The following is a 25,713-nucleotide window of genomic DNA, read 5'->3' on the forward strand; positions in this document are numbered from 1 at the left end:
TTAATGAAGTAACCAAAAATATTGTTTTTACTGTAAATTATATCTTTTAACAAAATTGTTCTTTATGAGATGAAGTAGAAGTGCACAAATCGGGTATTAGAAAAACTCAGGTTCGGGTATGGAACCGTGTTCGAGTATGATCGGGTATTATCAATACTTGGGTCGGGTTCGGGTTCGGGTCGGATATAGAACCGGGTATATAGAAAATAGATGCGTTTTAGGTTATAGAATGCACACTATTTTTTATACCTAAACATAAACTTGCGTCTACTGAAAATCAAACTAATTAGGCCCCACATGTGTGATGATATAAAATGTGCCTATAAATACACGTTTTTATTCATTTAAAATAACACTTACGCTTTCATTTCATTCATTAATAGCATGTCACATGTATGGGTTCGGTGTTTTGTGCATTCTTATGTTGTTCTTGGGTCATCGGTGCGAATTATTGTCTTCTATCTATTTCATCATATTAGTTTTACCACGTAAATTTCTAGTGGTATTAAGAATATTTAAATTGTAGGTGTATCTATGGAACATGATGGATATGGAACATTCAAAACCAAAAGTTTGTATTTCAAGAAGATTATATATATAAATGGTGGGTGTATATGTGTGTATGTGTATAAATTACTAGCATTACAAAAGAGACTGTTTATACTAAGGAGCCCTATATACTATCAACACTCAGATAGTAGAATAAAAACAATAACTACTGAAAGTGTTTAGAATCAATGAAAACCCTTGATTCTAAAAGGTCATGCTCACTCACTAACATTTGTTGCAACTAAGTATGGGATACAGACTAAGAGTACGAAAATGATAAAATAGCCTTTGGCTTAGTATCATTGTATACTTGTGTATCAGATTCTATAGTAGAACGTCAGTAGTTTATTTATTATTAAATTAATTTACAGAAAAGTATAACAAAAATACTTCGGAAACAAAATGTGTTTTAGTTAAATTATAAAGATAGTTAAATTATAAAGATAGAAGACTCGAATGTGAATGCCCTAGGCAATCACTAAATTTTACTGTAAAATTATATCTTTTAACAAAGTTGTTCTTTATGACTTTTAAGTGTCTTTTTACAACTAAAATTTTAGCTATCATTTATATATGCACAAACCGGTTAACTGGTTATTTAAAAACCGGTTAATTTAATAACCGATTAGTAGTCAACGGTCAATTAACTGGTTAGGGTCAGGTACTAACGGTTTTCAAGCACAAAAGCTCTGGTATAACTGGTTTCGGATAAAACCGAACCAGTTAACCAGTAAATAACCCTAAAAATAACCGGCTTTTAAAAAAATTAAAAAAAAAAAAAAACTAAAACTGGTTTCAGTTAACCAGTTTTGTAACCGGTTACTAGGCCAAAATGCATAACCGGTTACTAAACGCCAGTTTTTTCTGGGTAGAAACCGGTTATAGTGTGCACCTTTATTCGTATATAGCCAAGTTAGTTTCAAAGATTAGTGAATCTGAAAAGTAACCACATTCAACCACATCAAGAAGGAAAACTGCCTTGGATCAGTTCTAAGCATATTGCATTGTAAACCAAATCGCGATTACAATTTACATTGTTCTCGCACAAGCAACAACAATTGAATACACCTACATGGATTTAACAAACACTGTGAAAGCCAAAAAAAACAATCTACTAAACAAAATACACGACAAAACAATATGTTATCATCTATATTTATATGTTTCCTATGTACCTTAGCCAAGGTTGTCTTATGGACATTTACAGACAGGTGGCTGGACGTTAGAACGCACACATGCACGACATTATTAGTATGATCAAAAGGCTTAAGGGTCGTGTTGACTGTTTGACCCGAATACTTTAAAGTGTTCAAATTTCTTCAGATAGTAATAAAGGTTTAAGCCTTCTTTCTACTTCCTTGCATTGCAAATCAATTTCTTCAAGAATCATGGTCAAAGCAGATTTGCAAGAGACTTCATCTTTAAATGCAAGGGTCCATCTTCCATCAACCAATGACTTTGATCTTAGTTTAAGATTGGCAGCGTTTTTGGCGGTTTCGGTTAAGGGTAAAGTAGATGGACGGATTCGAAGGTGTACCCATCTTGCATGCCTTTCGTCTATTCTTGGCTGTAATAAAAATGCAAAAAAAAATAGATAAAAATAAAGTAAAATACTTTTAATCCCCTCAGAAGATTGTTATGGACAGCTGGTAACTCATGAGCTAGTCGAGGTCGGCTCAATACAAGCTCAAATCAAGCTGAGTTTAAACGAGTTCTAATAATTATCATCTATAAATTATGATAAAAATTACTAAATATCGTATCTTATGTTTTATATGAAAAGCACAGTTACTATATATTTGTTTGCTAGTTTCTTGATCCCGGAAATCTTGTACTCAGAGTCACGGATAAAGTGGACTACCCAGCGCCTTTGATACTTGGTGGATGACCTTTCTAGTGGCTTTTTCCCGTCCCTTTTGGGACCATTCACCCTTTTCCCAACCAAGCATAGGTAGAAGCCCTCTTTCCCATACACAACGACGGTTATGTAATTATAGATATACATAATGTAATTAATAAATAATACTCGCCCAAGTCGAGTTTGAACTAGAAAACCTACTCACAAGCCAAGCTCGAGTCTTCGAAATAGAGCTCAAAACAAGCAAAGCTCGAGCAGTAAGTTAAATGAGCTTGGGCTCGGCTCAGCTTGTTTACACCCCTACTGGCAACAGCAGTGAATGGTTTAAAAGGTAAAATATAAGATTATTTACACTCACATTACATCCAGCCAAAGGCGCAACGACACGAACGGTTCCATAACTAGGTTTTTGAGGTAATTCCTCTGCAAGAACAATCCAACCAGAAGTCCCCATGGAAACTGCTAAAAAGCTAAAGTGACGTTCCTTCCCCCTCTCGAAAGCAATTCTACATGGTAGTGCATCAACTGAAAATTTTAAAAAAATATAAACAATCAACATTTAGGCATACACATACATTTAATAATAATATTGAACACAGGTTATGGATTTCTAACTACAATTCCTATGCTACTAAAATAAATAAATCAGTTATCACTAATACGAATCTAATAAACAGAACCCTACTACAAATTTAAAAAGACTAATATTTGTAAGATTAACTTCATATTAATCTATTTGTTTTATAAAATTTAAATATCCTATAATAACTTCTCACGGAAGGAATCTGCGAATATTAAATCCCTAACAAAAGTGGTGTTCGTTTAGTGAAACAAGATAACTTCTCGCGGAAGGAATCTGCGGATACTAACAAACGCAAAATAGAACTATTTGCAAAACTAGATAACTTTTGCATGAGAAAACCTTGAGAAACTGGTTAAAATCTCGCAAATGAAGTCTTGCGAAACTAGCTTAATTTTGCGAAACTAATGTGGTTATTCCTTTATGCGAAACTAAGGTCCAAATGTTCAACGACACTTTAATCCTAACGAAAGTTAGGCAGTTTTGTGAAAATTAATTTGCAAAGCTGATGTTCCTATGAATTTAGTCTGCGAAACTGAGGTGGAAGCTAATCTGCGAAACTAATTAATGGGAGAGGTGCTCCTCTTGCCTTTCATGATAAAAGTACTGCACAGGATAGGATACTTCATGAGAAATGGGAGAGGTGTAACTGAATGTCTCTTATGTTCATGAAAAAAACTCCATTAGTAAAATCATTAAAGGATCCAATCCTAATTCACCTAATGCCAAGACTTAGCAAATGTGAAGGAACAATTCAAGGGAACTTCCAAGGTCCATGCTAGCACTCTCATTCTGAAATTGTGTGAGTACATCATGATGATGAATGACATGGCCCGTAAGCTGTAGGAATTAGATATGGAGCTTAGTGACGGTTTTCTGGTGCACTTCATCATGACATCATGACTTCTCTTCCTTCATCATTTGAAGCATTCAAAATCAACTACAGTACACAGAAGAATAAGTGGTTGATAGCAGAGTTGATTACTATGTGCGTTCAGTAGGAAGAGCGTATAAAGTTGGATAGACTGAATGTGGCTTACATGATGACTGCTAATCCGAAGAAGAGTTCGGCTAATGGCATTAAGTACTAAGATGATGTTTTTAAGGTCCATAAACTGAATTCAAGTGCAACAAATACTGCAAATTCTGCAAAAAGACTAGTCACATGCAGAGAGACTGCTCAGTCTTTAAGGAGTGACTAAAAAAGAAAGGTAACCATCTTCATATGATACTTGAGCCCCTTAATATAAATGTTCCATCTAATACATAGTGGTTTGACTCTAGTTCTATGGCTCAATCTAGAAGCTGGAAAGAAACCAAAGACCACTTAAACTCGGGAATGGACAAGAAATTGTTGTAAAGGCCATGAGAACTTTAGACTTAATAATGAAAACTGGTTTATGTATTAAACTTTATGATACCTTATATATTCCTAAGATTACTTGGAATCTTGTATCAGGATCAAAGTTAGACATAGAGGGTTTTGTCACTTCTCAATGTCATGGCAAACTTACTATTTCTTTAAATTCTCAAGTGTTTGGTTGTGGTTATCTAGATGGTGGTCTCTATAAATTAGAACTAGATGATTACTTCTCTAAATCTTTGTTATCGTATAACTAGTTTTTACGCGGCGCATCGTTAAAAACTAGTTGTGCTAAACCAATCGTCGTCGGTCCCAAGCGTTGAGAAGGTCAATTTTGGCTACGCTCGTTATTGTACCGGAAGTAAAAAAGTAAAAAAAAAATTACAAAACTTGAGGTGGACCAATGGGGCAGCATCGGTCGGTAAAACCCGATCATTGGTAAAACCCGACCGATGTCGATTTCTGGTGTTTAGGTGGTTAATCTACTCGAATTTGGTCGGTTTTCGTCATGTTCGTTACGATACGAAAACTAAAACGACACATTCGATTTCGTTACATTCGCTACGGAATTCGAACTAAAACAAAGCGCGTTGAATTATAGATTTGTCACGATCGTTACGACAATAACAATAACAATAACAATAACAACAATAATAATAATGAGAACGTAACAAAGAGAAAACGAAAACAAGACATTGAAACTTAATCCATGTTGTGGCCTCAACGTTTAGGCCACATTTCACGAGAACGTACTTCTAGACTCGATAAAGATGAAGTTTTACCATTTATCAATTTCAATAGTTTTGGAAGACGTGCCAAACACATTAAAGGCAAAAGATAGCAATTAATAACAAGGGTGCCACCAGGAGCTCTAATTAGTTAGATATCATACTAATATTAGTAGTCCATACCGTGTCGCTAGAATAAGCAAACATACCTCATTTATCACCTTTATTAATGATTATTCACATTATATATACTTGTATCTCATTAAGGAAAAATCCGAATCACATAACTTTTAAAGATTATAAAACTGAAGTTGAAAAACAACTAGATCAACAAACTAAAGTTTGGGAGATCAGATACAAGAGGTGAATATTACGGTAGACATACTGAGGCTTTTTGTCCAGTTAATGAGTTTTGTAAGGGCCAAGGGATCGTGAACCAGTACACCATGCCAAGTACCCCTCAGCAGAATGGTCTCGCTAAGAGAAGAAACACGACCCTAGTGGACATGGTACGTAGTATGTTAGCCAACTCACGTTTATCTATATTCCTATGGACGGGGGCCTTAAAAGTAAATGTTCATATACTCAATAGGGTCTTAAAATCTGTCTGTAAAACTCCTAATGAACTCTCGACATAAAGGAAACCGAGTCTAAGATAAATGAAAGTATGGGCTGCACCAAAGCTAAACTTTACAATCCTTTATAAGAAACTCGACATGAAAACAATAACCTTGAAATATTCTATGCAGTCGATATCGCCTAGCGGTGATATATATTAGTTATCGGTCCCTTGGTAAAATATCGGTGCCAATAATATCGGCGATATTTGACCGATATATCACCGACATTCCCGATATCAGTGTTTTAAGTCTTAATTATCAATTTTTAGTGTTCTATGTTAGTGTTTTAAATCTTAATCAGTTCCTACTTGCTATGATTGTTAGTGTTTTGCAAGTTTCAAAAGGTAAATTTGTTAGTGGGAGGAGAGTATACAAAATTATTAGTGTTAAATTGCTATATATATGCATTTTATATTATATTAAAATTACCGATATCCCACCAATATCTCACCGCGATAAGGGATTTCTCAGATGTCCTTGACCGATATCCGATATTTTCCGCATTAACTACAAAGGTAATATTCTATTGTGGAGAATGGAACCTTCTTTATAAGAAGGTGGATATCTTCCTATCATAATGTGTTTTGGGCGCTTAATGTTGGTGGATGAGAGAGCTCCACAGTTAAGCGTGTCGGGTAGGAGTAGTATCAGGATGGGGGAAGTCTCCACCTGGGAAACCAAAAACAAATCAATGAGGCGATCGTGGTTTGTCACGACCAAAATGGACATCATGACGAGATAATGTTGGGTTGTTACAAATAGTATCAGAGGCAAGGCTAGACCAACGGTGCCAGGTCCCGCGAGGATGCTGGACCCTTAAAGGGTGAGGGTAAAAAGCTGAAGTGATCCCACATCGGTTGTGAAGGGGGGCAAAGGCTTCATTTCCTTATAAGTGACTTGATACCTTCACTATCGTAACGCTTTCTGGGCGCTTAATGATAATGGATAAGAGAAGTCCATGGTTAAACATGCTCAGACGGGAGTAGTATCAAGATGAGTGGCCGCTTAGAAAATCTCCACTAGGGAAACCGAAAACAAATTCGTGAAGCAATGGTGGTTCGTTCTAACAAAAACAGACAATATTATGATGCGATAATTTTGGGTTGTTACAAACTTATGACTTTATCGGGTATCCCGAGCATTTAAAGGGTTATCGTTTCTATTGTCTTCCCCACGTCACTCGTATTGTAGAAAGCAAAGATGCTCATTTTCTTAAGGATTACACGAACAGGGGGAATAGTGAAAACCCTTCTTATATTTTGCATGAAGTACAAGACAGGGCGAGGACGGACTTGTCCCTTACTCTAATTACTCTTGTACATGCTACACCACTTATCACTGCACCGCCCCTTACACTCTCGAAACCTCATGAGAATCTGAATATTCCTGAAGATGAAGGCACCTCAAACGACCCAAATCAAGACAACATTGAACTCATGAGGTCATCTAGGTCCAAAAGGCCTACTAATTTTGAAAACTATGTAACCTACTTAGCTTTTAGCTGAAATGGATGCCCAAAAGCTTACTAATCCAACCTTTGTAGCGAAGCCATTAAGCAATGACTAGTCTTCTTCTGAATGGAATAAAGCTATGATTTATGAGCTTGACTCCATGAAGAAATATGACATATGAGATTTGGTTTAATTACCCAACGTTGTTAAAACCCGTAGAATGTAAATGGATCTTCTAAACAAAACTATATTCGAATGGAAACGTTGAACGCTATAAATCTAAATTGGTTGCAAATGGTTTCATTAGAAAAAGAGAACTAGCTATCAATAGACTTTTTCGCATCTCTCTCGAAAGTATTCTTTAAGAATCATTATGGCCCTCGTAGCTCACTTTGATTTCGAGCTACATCAAAAGGATGTCATAACAACTTTCGTAAACAGTGACTTGCAAGAAGATGTGTTCATGAAACAACCTGAAGGTCAAGAGTATTTAATCTGCAAGTTAAAAGGTGGAATTCCAAGATTATCTCAAAAGGCCTATACTGAGCATGTCCTCACAGTATAACATGCCACACTGCACCGCCTGTGTAGCTCCAGTAGTTAAGGGAGATGTTTATCATTTCGATGTCCGACAACCGAGGTTGAAAAGGCGTAAATGAGAATGATCCCTTATGCAACAATAGTCGGGAGCCTTATATATGCTCCAGTCTGTACTCATCCAGATATCGCTTATATAACTGGCATGCTAGGTTGTTATAAATTGACTCATAAAAGGAGTGACAATGTGGAAGTGGTCTGTTATTCTAATTCTAACTTTTACCAAATGCAAAGATGATACAAAATCCACTTCGGGTATTTCTTTATGTTAGCAGGCGTACCTATCTCATAGAGGAGTCAAAAAAACAATTGACGACAACATCCACTATGATGGTTGAATCTACGTTCTTGTTTATAACACCACTTGCCATGGAATGTTGCTAAAGAATCTTGTCACTGGACTCAAAATCAATAATTCCATTTCTAGACCATTGTAGTTTATTGTGATAATTCAGTCGTCGTTAGTTTCTCGAACGGTAATAGTTCGACTGGTGTTGGATAAGTCTTGTTACAAAGTACTTGTTCGTCCGTGAGAGAATTGAGGAAAATAATATTTGTATTGAGTATATAAGTACCAAAAATATGCTTACAGATCCGGAGCTCCCAGCTAAATTATTCGAAGAACTTGTTTCGAAGATAGGATTTACTAAAGACCTTATTTAATTGCATATTTGCTCTTGCTTGCGTTTATATAGAAAAAATTTCCTCATTAATACTTTGTTTTTCTAAATATGTTTATGCATGCCTAATTGCATATAGAAGTTGTTATACAATAAACATTAAATGGATTAATCGTCTATTTGATCATAACTTGAGTTTTGAAATTGGATTGTTGTATGATTAATGGTAGTCTTGACTCTTGACTTTATGTTTAATTCAATGACTATATTTCTTTGCTCCAGTCTGAGTTTAAAACTAAAATGAGTATTAATTCTGATCATACTTACCTAATACCCGTCATAAATAATCCTTTGGCCTAGTGAGAGAATGTAAGATAACTTTTATATTAATCTATTAAACCATCATAATGTACAATCTAACCGAAACCCGACAAGTGAATCATGGCTGGTTAGAGATTTATGTTAAAGTTTATTATTGATTTCATCTTATTGGAATCAGAATTGATCAACAATATTCAAATATTAATAGTGGAGGGATGAAAAGTCTTCTAGAGTGTATTTATATCCTTACAAGTTACAACATCCTAAATTGTTTAAAACTTGGGAATTATACTACTAAGAAAGCAAAGGTATTGGTTAACCCATTTTGACCCGCATGAAGCCCAGGTTCAATTAGAATTAGCAGAAAAAGCAAATGAACCAAACAGATGAGTCCAAACAACTTGGCTCGACACTTTATTCAAATACAAAATAACATGACCTATATAAAACTAAATGTTAGACCCGATATATATAGCTATATCAAAAACAAACTGATTCTTAAAATTAACTAGAAATGAAATAACAGATCGAAATAGAAAAACAAATTCATAATTCAATTTTAAACAATTGATTGCCAATTTTTTTATTATTTTTGTAATTCCGAATTTGCACTTCAAATTATCTCTTATTGACTCGTTTTGCCACCTTTACAATGTATGACGCCTTAACAAAGGATCAGACAGCTTAGACCCTCTATAGAAGCTTTAGGAATCGGTGTGATTCAGGACTGACATTTATAGACTTATATATGCATGTAATATATTATAATTTATAATAAGTGATGTCCAAAATATGATTTTCAAATTGAAGAGGTAGTATGCGTTTTATATTTTGATACACATTTAAGTGACTTTCGATCAATTTTACCTGTTCTCTTTCAGCATTTTTTATGATAATATTATGTATTTGAACTGATTATAGATAAAAACAAACACACATATCACCCCCACTAATAGATAAACGGATTAAGTATGCAACAGTTATATAACTAGGCGAGCAAATACTAACTCAGATGTAACTCCGTGCTCAGTTTTGGACCAATAGTATTCAGACCAGCAGATTTTGCTCGGGAAACTTCTAGAAACTCAGCTGGAGGAAGAATAGGAGGCTGATCTGGTAAAGAACTACCGGCTGAGAAAATTTGAAGCTGATGAAGAAGCACAAACACCTAATTTCAAAAAAATAAAAATAAAACTTCACATTTACATTCACTAGTTATATATAAAATATAGACATGCAAATATGCAATAAGGTTTGAATCTGGGGAAAACCTTAACACGCTCGTACATCGCTTCACCAGCAGCAAGAGATGATTCAATGGGTATAACATCTATCAAAAAACCATGTTGAAAATCATGTTAGTACTTCAAATCCATACTTAAATTACAGGTGGAAAGATAGGCAATAGAGGTAGGGGTGAGCATAAAACCGAATTAACCGAACCGAAACCGCATAACCGGAAAAACCGAACCGAAGCATTAACCGACGGTTAATTTTTTAGTTTTTCGAAAAACCGATTTTTGGGTTTAGGTTAGGTTATCCATTTTAAAAAAACCGAAAAAACCGAACCGAACCGATTAATCGAACATATGTTTTCTACGTGTTTTTTTTAAGATGTTATGGCCAGAAACAAAACACCAAAAGAATCTACCATTGATGGTGATGAAGATCATGAAGATAATCAAAATTGGGTCTAAACTTTGAAGATGAAGATTCAGGAAGCCTTTGGTTTTTTTATTAAGAACGTTGTTAAACTTTAAACTCTACTACTTAACTTTGTATTTGTTTGGTTCCACATAACACGTGCCTATTTTTGCATTTTGAATTCAATATGTATGAGGTACTCAATTTTTTTGAATTCTATTTTTTTGTAATGTCTACTGACAATAAAAAAACGAAAATAACCTAAACCGAAACCGAAAATAACCGAAAACCGAATAATCAAATAACCGAAAACCGATTGGTTGGTTTTCTAAAATAATCGATAGCTTAGGTTTAGGTTTGGGTTTCACCCAATAACCGAACCGAACCGTGCTCACCCCTAAATAGAGGTGTGCATAAACCAAATTATAAAGCCAAAAAAAAATTAAAAATATAACCAAATTTAATCAAAACCGATGGGTTGGCTTTAATTTTTTTGGAAACCAAAATTAGTGGGTCAGTTTCGGTTGTTGATATTTGCATAACCAGCACAAGAGCCCGAACTTGTAGTTTTAGAAAAAACACAGTAACTGAACCGATCCAACACATATAACCGAATTATATCAATGTCAAATGGTAAAACTCAAATTATTCATGCTCAAATGTGTAATCACAACTTATCTAGCGGTTTAAAAAAAAATTCAAACCCAAACTTTTAGGCCCAGTTACATTATTTTGGGCCATTTTAGTCAGGGCCAAACATTTCAAGACCAAATTTAGTTCACGGTTAAATTACCCATAACTGAACCAAACTAACATTTAAAACCGATTAACCATAACCGACTTTACATAAACCGACCGGTTATCAATCTCCGATTAACCGAAAATTCGGTTATAATTACAGTTTTGGCCCAAAACCAACCCATGCACACCCCTAATGGATGGGTTGGGTAACGGGTATATTAAAAATGGCAACCCTTTTTGTTCGCTTAAAAAAACTATAAATAACTAATGCCTTAATACGAAAACAAATTTGGACGTTGTATGCATAAAATATAGATTTTCAGAGTTTCAAATGTTAGCTAACTTATTTAATGTGACCATTTGGGATAAAAACGCAACCCAAATCGACCTATGCATAAGCAACCCAGTCAAAATTGCACACTCTGGTTTAAATGATTGAGAATATTAGAAGTCATACCACTCGAAGATGATTTTCTTGTAGGGAAGAGTATGGACTTGGGATCCTTTCGAGGGGAGGAAGCCTCAATTACTACAATTAAAAATAACAAATGATTTTATAAAATATGATATAAAAGCTTAATTTACTTCTCATAGACATCAAGTACCTCTTTTGCATTTTCTCCACTCATCACATAGCACCTGTATGAGTAGCTCGGGCCAGGATCCTCTTTGCTCTTCAACAAGTTGGTTACAGCACTTAATAAAAGAATTCTGTAAAAATAAATTTACAATCAATTCTCTTCACATATCTTATTTTTCAACGTAAGGTAAACTAATTACAATTTTAACAAGCATTATGAATATAACTTATTAACACAAAATATTGAAGCTACCTTGATGGATTGAAGATGATGAGTGTTAAACTCAGTCTCACTGTATGGAAGCAATTGCCTCAAAAGCCAACCGCCATCCCATAAAGCATCTGCTGAAATGCTTGTTCGGGAAAAAAGACCAATCAACGCATCAAGTACCTTAAACCAAGAATATACAAATTGTCAGAATAAATATTACTTATGAAGTGTCTATTTAGGTTGTGTTCAAGTTTAAACAGATCAAGCAAAAAAACCTAAGCTAAAGAATGTTCTAAACGGGTTGAAAGACCACCCAAAGTATACTTTAAATGCATATAACCCCTTGAACCATTTCCTTCAACTATTCAGGCATGTGGGCCCGAGTTCATAGATATGATATAAGCATGTTGAAAGTCATCTTAGAGGTGGTGATTTCAACCAATTTACCTAAAAACTGGTTTATTTGAATTATGTTTCATCTTTAGCAAGTCAAATGGGCTAAGTTGTCATGTTAAACAAAAAAGGAAACGGGTCAAACAGGTATAACATAATGAAATAACCCAGTGGTTGTATTTGTATATTTGTACTGATAATTGGGTTTAACTTTAACATTAGTCAATATCTAGAGTTGGATATTACAAGAAGATACCTCTAGACTATCATCATCATCATCATCATCGTACTCAGTATATCCCACCAATAGCAATGCTATGGTAGGGTCTGAGGAGGGTAAGATGTAGACAGCCTTACCTCTATCCCATAGGGATAGAGAGGCTGCTTCCGGTGAGACCCCCGGCTCGACCTCTAGACTATGATAATGATAAATATAACTAGTCATATTCCCCCACAGGCTAAGGACAAGGGACGAATGTAAGTTTGGTCTTTAAGAGAGAAATCTTTGAGTTGGCAGTGACTTTGTAAAGAAACCAACAAATTGATCAAATTGTTGATATTTAACCTTGATCAAATTGTTGATATCTTTATAATGCCATTGTCAAATCAAAGATTCATTTCTTTACAACCCAAGCTAGAGTCGTTCCCCATCCTTAGCAGGCGAATAGATATTAGACTCGTGACTTTGACTACAATGAGTACATTAAGCATTAAGCTCAAGCATGCAAGGATTTGAGAAGACGAGAAAGCTTGCAAACAATTAACCACATGCTAACAAAACATATTGGCCACATGCTAACAAAAAATATAAAGAGCAGGGAAAAGAAAAGTACTAGACATCTATGTACATGTGGGCTTTCTCCAATTTCCTGGTATGAACACGACACTTCATATTGGTCCTGTTAACAACAATGGAGGTGTCAAAAAGATCCCAATTTGCAAAAGATGTCACTTTTTCATGTATATGATCATCTAGGCAACAATATTTATATTTGATACCCTTCATTCTTATGCAAATTTTAACTAACAAATTTTGTTGATCACAATCAAGGTTAACGAGGACTCGAGGAGTATAACGTATCATACCTTTAATCTTTGTAGGTAAATATTGAGTTCACCATCACTCCCATCCTTCGATGTACTATTTACTGAAGCAAAAAGTTGTTCATCACCAGAGTCCTCACCGACCAGGGCTTTCTGCAATCACAAAGTATACAAGGCATTACATTTTCACTAGTCGAAAAGAAGTATATAATACTTCTTTTATCTATGGTGTTAAATGCTTAAAGCCCAACTTTAAAAAGAGTCAATATTAAGTAAATAAGGCCTAAATCAATTTAACGGGACTAAAATGATCTAAAGATGAACTCTTACTACATCATGTTAAAAGATACACTAAATAGATTAAAACAAAAACATAATTAATGTACTAACCCTTTATTATATGGCAATGTAATTATGTACTTACAATTCTCCACAAAACAAGTGAATAATAAAAAGGCATATAAAGCTGTGCACTCGGGCACATTGAATTGCGGAAAAAGTAAACATTCTCAAAAGTTTTTAAAATAAAACCAAAACTTTTAGATAACCCACCCCACGCAAGAAGAGAACTTACAAGAAAAGTCCAAATATGAAATCTAAGTATTTAAATAAAATAGAAAGTTTGACTAAAACTATAAAAGTTTAAAAGCATTGATGCTTGTACGTTTGTGCTTCAAAAACTTGTACCACACGCACAACTCGGATTTAAACGAAATTTGCATCAGTACGTAGATAAAAATAAGCACATAACACAGTATTTTCAGAATTTTATGAAGTAATAAAACATCATGTTTTAAAAGCTATAACAGAAAAAGAAAAAAAAAACAATGTGAATGTTACATGTGGCATGATCTAATTGGGAATAAAATAAACATAGTTAAAAATTGAAGGGTGTAGTAAGTTCATGTGGGCTGAAACCGCACCTTAAGAAAACAATACATTAATTAGCTTGTACTATGTGCTTTAAAAGTTTTCTTAAGAGAACAGTAAAACTCACTCACAATCAACATTCGGAACTTAATATATATATAACATGTGAAAAATCTAAGTAAAAAAATATTCATTTTCCCACCACTGTTATAAAAGCATAAACAGTAAAAGAATGTAAAGTTATCAATCATTTATTTAAGAAAACAAAATTAAAAGAATGTGAAAAATCTAAGTAAAAAGTTAGCAGAACAAACCAGCAAGAGTTTCTTATGTTGTTGACGTTGTGGAAGGATTCCAAGAGCATCTAGCATTGATTCATCAAGCTCTGAAGTTCAAAAAAAATATGAGAATATATGTAATCAAGCAGAATCTGACAACACAAATAATAGCATACAACCTTTAGTTTGCAAAAATGTGGCCAATACACTCAAAGAACCAACCACTTGCATATCATCTCCGCTTGTGATGTAAGACATCAAAGCATCCCTGTATAAGAATAAGAAGTAGACAAGTGTCTTGTAATCCCCATACACGTTTTACAAATCAGTAAAATCATAACAAGAGAAAATGATGCTCGCTTTTAGCTATGTGACAATTACTAACAAAAACCAAAATACTGAAGTAACAGCCATTATCAGATTTCCATTATACCATGAAAAATATGTTTGTACTAGTTTCCTTCTCTGCCACATCGTTACAAATTTAAGAAACTAATACTTGTAGTGGTAACTAGACCAATCATTCAAGAAGAGTAGACAAAACTCAAGTTGAAGTTGTTAGTTGTATTTAGTTAGGGTTTTAGCCCATATAGTTGGCTAAAGCCCATGGGCCTTTTATGGGTTGATAGCTAGGGTTTATTTGTGTATAAATAGATGTAGTTGTTTATGTATTTCTCACACCTTCAAGTAATAAACATTACTTCACTACAACCATCTTATTCTTCACATGGTATCAGAGCTACGGCTCTCGATCCAAACCCTAGCCGCCATCTGATCCGAACCATAGTCTGACCAGCCCGCTACCAGATCTGAAACGAGCTTTAACCTCGTTATACCTACTGTTTTGTCACGAAATCTTTTTTCGAGACACCTCCTACCATCACCGCCGCCACCATCGTAACCAGCAACCTCCGAAACATCATCCGTCAAAAAATCGCCGCCAGCCGCCACCTGACGCGCCGCCACGCACCGCCACTGTCGCCCACGCACCGGCGCGTGTGGGCGCGTGACTGGGTTTCCGGTCACTGGATTTTTTCCAGATCTGTTGTTTTTTACTTCCGAAGCTTCCTGTGTTGTTAGTTTTCTGATACGACAACTTTTTCCGTCTGTCTCGGTTATTGTGTTCGAGTTTTGCTCAAACACTCCAGCTACCAGATCCAATGGAAGCCAAAAAGACCACTGAAAGTCAGATTGCTCCAGGTATTATCAACTACTCTGCTGTCCTTCGCATTCCCGTTAAGCTTGACTCAAAAAATTGGGGTTCGTGAAGTCTCTTTGTCCAAAAGGGTCTTGAAAGTATGGAAAAAGACGACCATCTCACTAAACCACCCCCGGACCCGATTACCAAAGAATGGAAAATTGATGATAGCGGAATCCTAATGGCCCTATGGAATGCTATGGATACACAAATCCTTACTATTGCTCAAAACTTTTCCACCATAAAAGAAATGTGGGATCACCTCTCTTCATCCTTTTCGGCTAAGGAGTCTATCTCTCATGCTTATTCTGTGGTTCAAGCCTATGGTCGGGCCGAGCAAGGTGATTCTACATTTACCGACTATTTCACACGATTCTGCAAACTCCGAGATGAGCTTCGCACTATGTTTCCACCTACTACTGATTTGAAGATTCAGGAGGAGCGAAACGCCAAGATGGATGTCATGACCTTCATTGCCGGGATATCACCTAAGTATTCAAGCGCCCGACCCCTACTGTTGAGCAACTCCGCTGCTACATCTTCAGTTGCATCAACCTTTCACCTGTTACGGGAAATGTATGGTCCTGGTGCAACTCTACCTCCTACTGATACATCGGCTATGTATACATCTACTGGTCGGGGTACTGGTCGAGGTTCTCATATGACCCACAAAAAGGGTATTGGACGGGGCGGTGGTCTTGTTTGTCACTATTGCAAGGAACCAAGTCATACGAAATGGGACTGCCCGAACCGCCCTCCTGGAAGTCAGCCACCTCCTCGTCCCAAAGCTCGTTTGGTTGCCGCTGGTGAGACTTCAGATCCAACCGCCACTCCCACCTACACAGTTAGCGAAGAAGACTATTGTCGTCTCCAGCAGCTTCTAGCCTCTTAGACTCCTGCTCCTGTTCCTACTCCATGTGCCAATACGGCCGATTCAGGTACGCTTCCTAGTCCTTCATCTTGGATTATTGATTCGGGTGCCACTCATCACATGACTGGGAACTCGGGTATTCTGTCCAACCTTAATAAAGTCTCCCACCAACCTGTTCGACTGGCTGATGGGTCTTCGTGTCCTGTACTGGGGGTTGGATCCATTAACACCTCATCCAACTTAAACCTCTCGTCTATTCTATATGTTCCTAAATTTCCCGATAACCTTTGTTCGGTAAGCCAACTTACTAAACAACACAATTGCTCCGCTAAATTTTATCCTACTCACTGTATCTTTCAGGAACTAGGGACGAACCGTCTGATTGGCACAGGTTCTGAATCTGGAGGCCTCTACTGCTTAATCTTCCCGTCAGGTCCTACATGTTCTACAGCAACTGCTTCAGTCAAGGAGGACCACTGTCGATTATGTCATCCCTCTACAGCGGTTATGAGGCAAATGCGTCCAGATTTACCACTTCCGTCTTTTAATTTTCATTGTGAGTCGTGTCAACTTGGTAAACATACCAGGCGTCCCTATCCCCCTAGAGTGTCTAATCGAGTCAGTTTTTGTTTTGAACTTTTGCATTCTGATGTATGGGGGCCTTGCCCTACCAAATCTACTTTGGGTTTTGAATATTTTGTTAGCTTTATTGATGACTATTCTCGCACTACTTGGATTTATTTGATGAAATCTCGTAGTGAGGTTTTTTCCATATTTCAAGAATTTAATGCTTATGTTCAAAACCAATTTAACACCACCATTAAAACTTTCCGATCCGATAATGCTAAGGAATATTTTTCCACCGACTTTTCTTCGTACTTAAAAAACAACAGCATTATTCATGAATCATCATGTGCATATACATCTCAACAAAATGGTGTGTCCGAACGCAAAAATCGTCACCTATTGGATGTTGCTCGCACACTCATGATCCAATCACGTGTCCCTCATCGTTTTTGGGGAGATGCCGTTCTCACAGCTGCATATCTGATTAACCGTATGCCCACACCCGTTCTTCATGGTAAAACACCGTTTTCTGTACTATGTCCCACCGGTACTCCTTTTCCTCTCGCACCTAAAGTCTTTGGTTGCGTTGCCTATGTTCATGACCATCGTCCGAAAACAATCAAACTTGATCCCCGAGCCCTTCGTTGTATCTTTGTTGGTTACTCACGGGTTCAAAAAGGGTATCGGTGCTATAGCCCTTCTCTTCACATATGCTAGGCGAGGTAGGGGTCAAACATCAGCGACTCTTGATTCACACCCAGGCCACGACCCCGAAATACCCTCCGATACTCCGTCTACATCTGAGCAATCCACACCTCTCACTAATACATCCTTACCCGATCCAACAACCTCTGATACACCCGTTTATGATCCTCCTGGTGCCCCATTTCCCGATATACCTATTTCCTTTCGCAAGGAACCCCGGAAATGTACTCGTTACCCAATTCAGGACTATGTTGCCTACACCCACCTATCTCCTGAATCTCATGCGTATACCACTACCCTTGATTCCTACCCGATTCCCAAAAATGTGACGAGCGCTCTCGCTCACCTAGGATGGAGACAGGCTATGGAAGATGAAATTGGGGCTCTAAAGTTCAATCATACATGGGATCTTGAAACACTTCCTAAAGGGAAGCGTATTGTTGGTTGTCGTTGGGTGTTTACGGTTAAACTACACCCAGATGGCTCCTTACACCGCTTAAAGGCTCGGTTGGTTGCAAAAGGGTATTCTCAGGCATATGGCATTGATTACGATGAAACCTTCTCTCCGGTTGCTAAAATGCCATCTGTCCATATTTGTATCGCCCTTGTTGCCATTAATCATTAGCCGCTCCACCAGCTTGATGTCAAGAACGCCTTTCTTAATAGTGTTCTTGAGGAGGAGGTATATATGGAGCAGCCCCCAGGGTTCGTTGTTGAGGAGGCCTCGAAAGTTTGTAGACTACGTCGTTCATATGGTCTTAAACAGTCACCCAGGGCATGGTTTGGTCGATTCTCTAGTGTTATGGGACAGTTTGGGATGACTCGGAGTGCCTACGATCACTCTGTCTTCTTTAGACACCGGAAAGGAAAGAGGATTATCGTAGTTGTTTATGTGGATGACATTATAATCACAGGTGATGACGAGATCGGGATTACCGAACTCAAGCAGTTTCTTCAGTCTCAGTTTCAGTTTCAGGTCAGCGACTTAGGTCGATTGAGGTATTTCCTTGGCATAGAAGTATCCCGCTCTCCACAAGGAATACTTCTCTCCCAACGAAAGTATGTTCTTGATATGTTAACTGAATGTGGCTTACTGGGTTGTAAACCTGTTGATACCCCAATGCTTCCTACAAAGAAACTCCTCCCAAAGGAAGGAGATCCAATGAAAGATCCTGAGCGATACAGACGGTTGGTTGGTAAACTTAATTATTTAACCGTCACACGACCGGATATCTCCTTTACTGTCAGTGTTCTGAGCCAATTTATGGCTACACCATACACCGGTCACTGGGATGCTGCCCTTCGTGTCTTAAGATATCTTAAGACCTCACTTGGCTTGGGTATATTATACTCCGATCAGGGTCATTGTCGTGTAGGTGCTTTCACGGAAGAAGGAGATGGTCGGATATCAGGGTTCTCAGATGCAGATTGGGCAGGTTGTCCGATTTCTCGACGATCTACCACCGGATATTGTGTGTTTGTTGGAGGAAATCTTGTATCATGTAAGAGTAAGAAGCAACACACGGTTTCCCGGTCGAGTGCCGAATCGGAGTATAGAGCCATGGCAGATGTAACATCAGAGATGACATGGGTTCGTCGTCTTTTCAGAGAGCTCGGGGTTGTTTCTAATGACTTGATGAGGTTATACTGTGATAGTCAGTCAGCCATTCACATATCCAAGAATCAAGTATTTCATGAGAGGACAAAACATATTGAGGTCGACTGCCACCTTATCAGAGATCGAGTAGTAGGCACACAAACTGATCCTCCTTCCATTCAACCAGTTCATGTGAAGACAAATTTTCAGCTAGCAGACATTCTAACTAAACCGCTCCGAAAAGCTCAGATAGATTTTATTTGTAACAAGTTGGGCATGATTAACATCTATGCTCCAACTTGAGGAGGAGTGTTAGTTGTATTTAGTTAGGGTTTTAGCCCATATAGTTGGCTAAAGCCCATGGGCCTTTTATGGGTTGATAGCTAGGGTTTATTTGTGTATAAATAGATGTAGTTGTTTATGTATTTCTCACACCTTCAAGTAATAAACATTACTTCACTACAACCATCTTATTCTTTACAGAAGTATTTAAAGAGCTCGTATCATTTTTCAAACTACAACCGTATCAAATGTACTCGCTCAAAAAGCTGAAACCACTTATCAATATTTATGTTAACTTGATAAATCTAGAGGTTCACAGACTTGTTGACACTTTTATCTATTTAAAGTCGCATCCAAGCTAGTAACAGGTATTGGAATTTGGTATGTATAGCAACTTAGCAAGTAGCACATATTTTCATTAAACCCATAAATTAAAGGGTGACAACACAGAGATACATATACCAAGTGTCATATATAATCAAAAATTTTATTATAGAAAATGTTTCATTAAATACACTGTCATCAGAAAAATAAGACCTGGTGGACAATCGAAACAAAGGATAAAAACCAGAGGCGGTATATTCAACCTGTTTATTATCTCTAATAGGTAAAATCAGAAGAAAAAACTGCTGTGAAAGTAACAGGTCAGATGAAAACATGTAAAAAATCATCCAAAGAGTACTTTTTAAGCATAAAACCTAAAACTCACTTCATTAAAATTATTAGATTACTATTGTAATAATATATACACACTCATTATGTATACAAAAAATAAAAAAAGGCTAAAAAAAGCGTTTTGAGGTCAGCCAACTTGACCATGACTATGTGTTTCAACTCAAACATGCTTTCACCGTTACCCAGCCCACCCATTTTTCCACCTCTATTCAAATGGTTGTGCAGAAAAACATAAGGATGCCATCACAAGAATAAGTATTTTTAATAGTAAATACCTTAAAACTGAAGCAGAACGGCAGCAATGATGTGGACCACTTGATGAAGTAGATAAACTCGGAATAGAAATCATCATGCTACTAGAATCCAGATTTCCACTTGGCTTCTCATCATCTACATGGCTCTCCTCATCATGGTCCACCATGAATCCATTGTGCTTAGCCTCAAACTTTGGCGGTAAACGATTCAACCGAACAAATTAAGGCAGCTGCAACAGTATTCGCTAGATCTTTAATCTTAAGAATCCGCAATATGCAACACAGCAGATAAAGAGAAGTGACTGAGCCGAACTTCCTCTGAAATAACAAGATTCAATGTTTAGTAAATAACTAAATAATAGTTTTTAGTAGAGGTGTATGATAACAAGAAACATATAACGAGAGAAAACATATACATCGGAAGCTTCAGCTCTTAATGAAGGAAGAAGCATTGGGAATATGAGAAGTTTCAACATGCCGTCTGTAATTAATGCCCCGACATCTGGAATGCCAGCAGATACAACATCACTAAGATAGTATAAATTGTCTTCAATTTCATCCACTGCAGAGAGTATCCTAGAGGTTAATTCTGAACCCTGGCTCCTGTGTCATAGCAAAATATAATGGCCGGTTAAATGAAACCAACATATCATGCAAGATGTATAATGGGCCTAAGCCCAAGACCGATCTTGTGCCCAGCCCAAAAACACTGGTCCTTCTAAGCCTGGTTAAGTCCAAATGGTTAGGCCCATTCCCAGGACTGGTACTAAAAGCCTGGTTCTTTAAGCCCCGTGAGTAAAATTATTTTTCTTTTCATATAATATATGTATTTCTAACTTCTGGGTGATATATAATGTTTTTTATGAGTTAAAAGTTTAAAACTTTTTTACACATGATGTAAGCTTAAATTTGCATACTTTTATACTTCGTACAACATTCTTGCTAAAATTAAATTGTCAACTTTGAATTATTGAATTTAGAATGTAATGCTTTAACTTAAAACATTTTTGTAGTAATAGTCTAAAGTTATAAAAGGAACAACGGAACAGCTTAAAAGTATAATTTATATATGAAATAAGTCAGCTTTTAAATAGATAACACGGCAAAAAGATTTGGCATGTAAGAAGCGCTGGGCCCATATGCAAGCGCACAAATCAGGTTTTTGGCCCAAACCGGTTCAGGTTAAAACCGGATCGGGTTGGGTCAAAGACAGCCGAACACGGTTTTCGATGAAACCGGTTAGGGCTCCAACCTGATTTTTAGGGGAAAAGATCGGACTTGACCAGTTTGAACCCGAGTTTAACCGGTTCGGTTTGTTTGACCTGATTCAAACTGGTTTCAAGAAGGAACAGGATTTAGCAACTACTTTAGGCCTCCTTATTGAAAACTATCAAACTAATAATAATTTAAGACAAACGATACGCACTCTGTAATAGGTGATACCAATCCATTTAAGCTAATGCAGTGTTCTCTAAAGAATTTAACCAAGTTCAAGAAGTAATCGCCATGAGGGGTAGTGGCAATATATTTATTAACATATATGTCTCCAACTGCAGAACAAACATGAGTAAGAATTACTGTAGAATAACACCAAGGGTAATTTGGGGAAGCAAATATATAATATTAAAAAGAACTAACCATGATAGATATTTAATGTCAATGCACGAACTGCGGTGCGAATCATGCCCTCTTCATGAAAAGCAAATCGAATTGCCTCAACATATAGTGGAAAAGCAACTATTTCCTCCTAGATACACAGAAAAGATGAAAATATATATTGGTACAAAAAGAAAGCAAGGGGTAGATAATATACATGCACACACACAACACACACACACATATATATATACATACACACATATATAGAACAGATACAAACTTACCTTTTCAGTCTTAACAAGCAAAGATATAGTATTTTTGTTTAACTTCCCACTGATTGCTCTTCAAAAGATGCAAATTCAAATCAGTCTCGGAAAAAAAAAAGATAAAACTCAACAGATAAAGCATTTAAAACTCAACAGATAAAGCATTTTAATAACAGAAAAATATAACTTTTGAAAACCAACAGATGGGTGTAAATATAGCTAACCTTAGGAAGGATATATAGTATGACAAAAGCTCTTCATTCCGAAAGTCAAAAGGATAAGTTATAAGAAAGTTTATATGTTCATTACTAAACAAATAATCTGCACATTTACCAAAAAGATATTAATTGTTGACATATAGAAGCAAATAAACAATTTAAAAAAGGAAAAATAAAACAATTCTTACATATTGAGTGATCACTTTTCAAGTTCTGAATCATAATGCTCATTGTTTGAAGCAACTGAACTGAAACAATCACATTCTTACTAATCTTCAGTATACGTACAAATTCCCCCATGACCTGTTTCTCCATAAAAAACCTGCCAAATAGGCATCATTAAACATGTATCTTGTTTAATATTGTATAAACACAAACGTGTGACGATGTACAGCACAATCATAAAAAGTATAAATAGAGTAAAGGTCAAGTTCTCAAGAACCGCACTCGAAGAAGTTCAAGTCATGCTGGTCGCCATATGTTATCAACTCTGCAATAGATCTCAGTGCCTCAATCACAAAAGCCTATTGCAACATAAGCAAAGTTAATGTCACTGACATTATTCATCATTGTAACAAATATATTTGCTGTTTTATGAATTCAAAAACAAAATACATAAAATTCTAGATGATGGAGTTATGGATCTTTTACCTTGTTAACGTCATTAACAACTTGAATTTTCATCAGCTGGTCAGTTAAATTTCTGCAAAGAATGTTAATCAATTACAGGGTACAAATATCAAGATTGTTTAGCACACCATAGATATGATTGATGTTCAGTGAACAAAACAAAATCGTACATTCATCATCGCTTACTAAATAATTACATGTATTTTATCAAATTTTGATCTTCTTCAAATTTGGAAGTTACAACTCTATGTGCAAGGCAGCCACACAAGTACTTTAAGTAGTTACTACAGAATAAAAAATAGGGATGAGCAAATGGTACCGTACCGGTACCGCAATGAGCATTTCAATACAAGTACCGGTACCAAGCTTTTAAAAAAATCGGGATCGGAAAATTCGATACTGATATTTTCCGAATTTTGCCTACAATACCGGTACCGAACTAAGCATTTTCGGTACCGGTACCAAGTTTTTGGAAAATTTGGGATTGGTACCGAGCTCAACCCTAATACAAAAGACTTAAATTATCATTTTAAAAAAGTAAAACAATAGTCTTTAACGCTTGTGCTATCTTATATACATATACTTCCATAAAAAGATATTTTATTTGCATGCCAACACTCCAATAACTAGGGTTTGGAATTTGGATAACTGTTTTGTATTCTCTTCCCACTATTCTACTTTTTTTCGTATTTATAGTTTCATACACACTCGTCCTCTAATATAATTAGTTTCTCTTAAGTATTTCTCAAAATTCTAGCCTTTAGTTTATAAGTTTGTAGCATATACATAACAAAAGTATCTGATTGATATTCATGGATGATTAATATGGTTTAAAAGTTAAGATTATCTTGACAAGTTTCTTCTTCAATTTAAAATTCTATGTGCTATATTCATAGATGCATTTGCTGCACTGCAATTCTAGTATTCTTTTGGCAATGCTGATCATGATACTTGTTAGTCAAAGCTTTCTGTACCCTATCAACCTAAGCCACTAAATCATCATAACATAAATTTGCCCTAAACAGTTCCCCCAACCCTAACAACTAACCTAAACAACCAGTAATAGCAACAACAAAAGAATCTGATTGAGCTTTAGTTCATATTTATGGTTTTATACACGCTCATCCCCAGCTTGATTTTTGTTTCTGTTTCAGGTACCTATCTCTTTTATTCAAACATAATTAGTTTCTTGTTAAGTACTCCTTAAAATTCATAGCCTTTAGTTATTAAAAGCCCACGTTTCTTGCGCCTAGGCCCATTTTTCAGGCAAAGCCCAATAAATGGGCTTCTAGTTCCTAGGCGAGCGCTTCGCCATTATCTACAGCAGGTATAATGAGAAGATAAAATCCGAGAAAAAGAAACACAAGGAATGCTAGTGAAACTTAAATCTAGGAGAGGTCAAACAAATTACATTGAACATCTTGTTAATCAAGTCTTGGAATTACATTTGAATCTTGACTATTTTAGAACTTTTGGCACTAATTAGATGATATTAAATGTTATATAATAGCTTTTATTTATCTATTTAAAGAATAGTATTATTTTCCATATACATAATATACTTTAAAAAAAATTATTTAAGAGCGTTTTTTTAGGCCCTCGTCACTTTTGCACTCTACGCGCCTTAATTGCACATAGTGCATTTGATGACTATGGATCGAATTAAAATTATCTTGACAAGTTTCATCCTTATGTTATAACGTTACATCCTTTATGCATATATGCATTAGCCACACAGCAATTTTAGTATCTAAGACAATGCTAATCATGATAACTATTCCAACCGATAAAGTTTAATCTAGTCAAACCTTTCCATACCCTATCAACCTATAAACATCACATGCCCTATCAAACTAAAGCACTAAATCATCATAACATAACCGCAAGCGTTCAACGTTACAATTTTGCACTAACCTAAATCTCCCAACCCTAAAACCTAACCTAAGCAACCACTAACAACAACAACATTCAATCAAATTTCAAAATCAAATTCAAATTCAAATCGAACAACAAGCAACAACAGTTAGGTAATTTACCTGAGTTCATCCAACGTAAACCGATCTCTAGCTCTCCAAAACGAAAACCACATGTTTCTCCAAATCAAATCAACTCTCACAAGTAGTCTAAATTCAACATCCTCATATCATATATAATATCAATCTCACAATAATAACATTCCACCTCTGATCACTTCAAATCACCGTAAACTCTCAAACTACGTAACTATAAGCCCTAATTACGGCCTAATTATGACCTAATTTGAAACGGTTACCGTAAACCTATCGAATTGAAGACGAAGAAGAGCGTATGATTATCGATCGAGTGTGTGTGAATTTGGACGGTGAGATCGCCGATTGCCGATATACTTTCTTCCGGTTAAAGGTTAATAATAAGATGATTGTG

General features: G+C 36.2%; 1 pseudogene across 1 annotated transcript; it reads right to left on the reverse strand.

Moving 5' to 3' along the window:
• Window positions 1-1,366: 1,366 nt before the first annotated feature.
• Window positions 1,367-25,713, reverse strand: LOC143568607 (protein TRANSPARENT TESTA 9-like; annotated as a pseudogene). Its single transcript, XR_013141596.1, has 21 exons — window positions 25,347-25,713; window positions 23,332-23,383; window positions 23,128-23,204; window positions 22,869-23,002; window positions 22,687-22,783; window positions 22,481-22,538; window positions 22,236-22,344; window positions 22,024-22,147; window positions 21,014-21,200; window positions 20,619-20,915; window positions 14,628-14,716; window positions 14,485-14,555; window positions 13,343-13,453; window positions 13,090-13,155; window positions 11,906-12,043; window positions 11,678-11,783; window positions 11,530-11,601; window positions 9,959-10,017; window positions 9,696-9,855; window positions 2,766-2,932; window positions 1,367-2,116 (listed from the first exon to the last, which is right to left on the reverse strand). The product of XR_013141596.1 is annotated as a protein TRANSPARENT TESTA 9-like (transcript).

Source organism: Bidens hawaiensis, unplaced genomic scaffold, assembly GCF_021521415.1.
Source record: "Bidens hawaiensis isolate Kalapana, Puna unplaced genomic scaffold, B.hawaiensis_p1.1 tig00024026_1, whole genome shotgun sequence".
In the NCBI taxonomy this organism is placed as follows: Eukaryota; Viridiplantae; Streptophyta; class Magnoliopsida; order Asterales; family Asteraceae; genus Bidens; species Bidens hawaiensis.